Genomic DNA, 4,059 nt, shown 5'->3' with positions numbered 1-4,059 from the left:
CAGAAACAATTGTAGATTTAGCAGGGGCGGATCAGTTGCTTTGTAAGGGGGGGTGCACTTTGAATCGAAAGTGAATGCGATGGGCGCGAAGCGCCCGAATTTGCTAGGGGGGTCCGGGGGCATGCGCCCCCGGAAAATTGTTTTTGCCCAAAGAAGCAAAATGGTGCCATCTGGTGCCATTTGAACTTAGAAATGGTGATAGAATCAGCTTAGAAAAATCTTTTTTTCTTCTTCTTCTTTTTTTTTTTTTTCGGGCGAGGGGGGGGGGGGGGGGGGGGCACGTGCCCCCTGTGCCCCCCCCCTCGTCCGCCCCTGTTTAGCAAAGTGTTTTTTTTTGCAATTAAGTTAAGACTGTCAATGATAAGTAATAATTAGGATTAATTAATTGTCTCCGTAGAATTTTTTCAAGTTCTATTCAGTTCGGCTGTATATATATATAGACAGCACTGATTTGAATGATTGTTGATGGAGGTATGCCGCTTGGAAAAAACACTGTGTATTTTGCATACGTTTGTATCAGTGTTATGTTTTCTATTTTTCCTGTGTTTATTACATGATTCTTGTGTACCCCCCCCCCCCCCCCCCCCCCCTGAAAGAGGCTGTTTGGTTTGTGTTAGTGTCAGTCAGTCTCTCTCTCTCTCTCTCGCTCTCTCAGCAGTTTCTCCATGCCGCATCGCATCGTCGTCAGCTTGCGCATCACTGACAAACTTGAAATAACGATGTTGTCAGCAACACTCCGCCAGGGGGCAGTGTTGAACGTCATCACTCGATGATAATGATGATAGTCTTGATGACCAGCTAGACGATAACAGAAAACGCTGCTCGTTCCGTTTTCAGCTCTCTTTTTACGAAAGTACATCCACTGTGCTAAATCTACGACGCGTGAGTAACCTGATCATTGTGTTTTGCGACTTATGCATGAATAATTTTATCATAAAAAGCGTGTTATCGTTGGGAGGGTAGCCGATGTTTATTTCAAGATGGCGTCCTAAACAGTAGCGAACGCGGCTTTGTGTTAATATGAACATTGAACGGTGTCTGGCAATAACAGACAATCAGTGGCTCAAAGCGTCGCTGATTGAACACACTAAATGGATTAAATTTATTGAACTCCTGATCCTTGAGTGAAACCGATGTTTTTTTGGTGTGAAAACACTTTCCACCTGAACTCCGAAGTGAGAGATCGACTCGCGAGCTTGCAAGGTGCGTTAGCTAGAGTTGCTTCCCTTGGACCGTTTTCGGCTGTTCATCGGCACAGGCGCTTGACTATTAGGGAGTAACTATACAGAGAGTTATCGTGTTCAGTAATATTTCAATGTTAGTGTCCATAACTACAACTGCCGGTTGATGTACGCATGTATTTCTTTTTTCATACTTGTATATATATCGCTGTTATTCTGCTATAATTACAATGGAGACTGTGAATGCAGTGTTTGTGATTGTGAACTTCTCAGTTCCCGTCCGGCTTCACTGAGAAGACTGAAATTACTCGTCAGTCGGTTCGTTTAAGATTTCTCCATCTCTTGCCCTTTCAGCAAGCTTCTCGTGAGAACAAAATGCGCCTTGGTTTACTGAGAGCAGCTTGTACTTACAGCGCGTTAAAGTTGTACATAACTTGTAGAACCAGAACAAGAGTTTTAGTGGTAACACTAACGGCAAACAAAAATCAATAGTGTAGCCCGTCTGCGCTGGTATCATCGGCACTGCGTTCCTCGGAGCTCTGCTCTAACGATAGACGGTAATGATGATGATGATGACCATCATCATCATCATCATCATCATTACTGTCTGAACTGCAGGCAGCTGTAAAACCCCATCAGGGTTGCCATGACAACTGCCTTGTGAACAATTGCTTGGTAATGACTCACCCAGTTACTTGATGCAGTAATGACAGGACATTGCGATAATGATGATGATGATGAGAAGTGATGTTTGCTTTTCTACTACGTCTGCTATGAGATAAAATTGAGAAACAGCTGCGACACAGAGCTGTGCGGCACACCATAACATACAGAGACTGAGACTGAGTGAGAGCGAGAGAGTACTGAGTTAAACATTACAGCCTAATTACTTTCCTGTGAACTATGAATTTGGATAACTTTCCAAACGGACTTTTGTGATACATGTATTCCAAAATGAAGGAACAGCCAGAAAGCTGGGGATTTTCAGTGTAAAGATCCACAGTGAACCGTAGTTGAAAGAGTGATACAGTGTACTATATTGGTAGCCTAAAGATCCACAGTGAACCGGAGTTGAAAGAGTGATACAGTGGCAGCCTAAAGATCCACAGTGAACTGTAGTTGAAAGAGTGATACTAGTGGCAGCCTAAAGATCCACAGTGAACCGTAGTTGAAAGAGTGATACAGTGTACTATATTGGTAGCCTAAAGATCCACAGTGAACCGGAGTTGAAAGAGTGATACAGTGTACTAGTGGTAGCCTAAAGATCCACAGTGAACCGTAGTTGAAAGAGTGATACTAGTGGTAGCCTAAAGATCCACAGTGAACTGTAGTTGAAAGAGTGATACTAGTGGCAGCCTAAAGATCCACAGTGAACTGTAGTTGAAAGAGTGATACTAGTGGTAGCCTAAAGATCCAAAGTGAACTGTAGTTGAAAGAGTGATACTAGTGGCAGCCTAAAGATCCACAGTGAACCGTAGTTGAAAGAGTGATACTAGTGGTAGCCTAAAGATCCACAGTGAACTGTAGTTGAAAGAGTGATACTAGTGGTAGCCTAAAGATCCACAGTGAACTGTAGTTGAAGGAGTGATACAGTGTACTAGTGGTAGCCTAAAGATCCACAGTGAACCGTAGTTGAAAGAGTGATACTAGTGGCAGCCTAAAGATCCACAGTGAACTGTAGTTGAAAGAGTGATACTAGTGGCAGCCTAAAGATCCACAGTGAACTGTAGTTGAAAGAGTGATACTAGTGGTAGCCTAAAGATCCACAGTGAACTGTAGTTGAAAGAGTGATACTAGTGGCAGCCTAAAGATCCACAGTGAACTGTAGTTGAAAGAGTGATACTAGTGGCAGCCTAAAGATCCACAGTGAACTGTAGTTGAAGGAGTGATACAGTGTACTAGTGGCAACCTAAAGATCCTCTGAACTGTAGTTGAAAGAGTGATACTAGTGGCAGCCTGAAGATCCACAGTGAACTGTAGTTGAAAGAGTGATACTAGTGGCAACCTAAAGATCCTCTGAACTGTAGTTGAAAGAGTGATACTAGTGGCAGCCTAAAGATCCACAGTGAACTGTAGTTGAAAGAGTGATACTAGTGGCAGCCTAAAGATCCACAGTGAACTGTAGTTGAAAGAGTGATACTATAGTGGCAGCCTAAAGATCCACAGTGAACTGTAGTTGAAAGAGTGATACTAGTGGCAGCCTAAAGATCCACGGTGAACGGAAGTTGAAAGAGTGATACTAGTGGTAGCCTAAAGATCCACAGTGAACTGTAGTTGAAAGAGTGATACTAGTGGTAGCCTAAAGATCCACAGTGAACTGTAGTTGAAAGAGTGATACTAGTGGCAGCCTAAAGATCCACAGTGAACTGTAGTTGAAAGAGTGATACTAGTGGCAGCCTAAAGATCCACAGTGAACTGTAGTTGAAGGAGTGATACAGTGTACTAGTGGCAACCTAAAGATCCTCTGAACTGTAGTTGAAAGAGTGATACTAGTGGCAGCCTGAAGATCCACAGTGAACTGTAGTTGAAAGAGTGATACTAGTGGCAACCTAAAGATCCTCTGAACTGTAGTTGAAAGAGTGATACTAGTGGCAGCCTAAAGATCCACAGTGAACTGTAGTTGAAAGAGTGATACTAGTGGCAGCCTAAAGATCCACAGTGAACTGTAGTTGAAAGAGTGATACTAGTGGCAGCCTAAAGATCCACAGTGAACTGTAGTTGAAAGAGTGATACTAGTGGCAGCCTAAAGATCCACAGTGAACTGTAGTTGAAAGAGTGATACTAGTGGCAGCCTAAAGATCCACAGTGAACTGTAGTTGAAAGAGTGATACTAGTGGCAGCCTAAAGATCCACAGTGAACTGTAGTTGAAAGAGTGAT

This window comes from Littorina saxatilis, linkage group LG7, assembly GCF_037325665.1.
Source record: "Littorina saxatilis isolate snail1 linkage group LG7, US_GU_Lsax_2.0, whole genome shotgun sequence".
NCBI lineage: Eukaryota > Metazoa > Mollusca > Gastropoda > Littorinimorpha > Littorinidae > Littorina > Littorina saxatilis.
Note: the sequence above shows the minus strand (reverse complement) of the source record.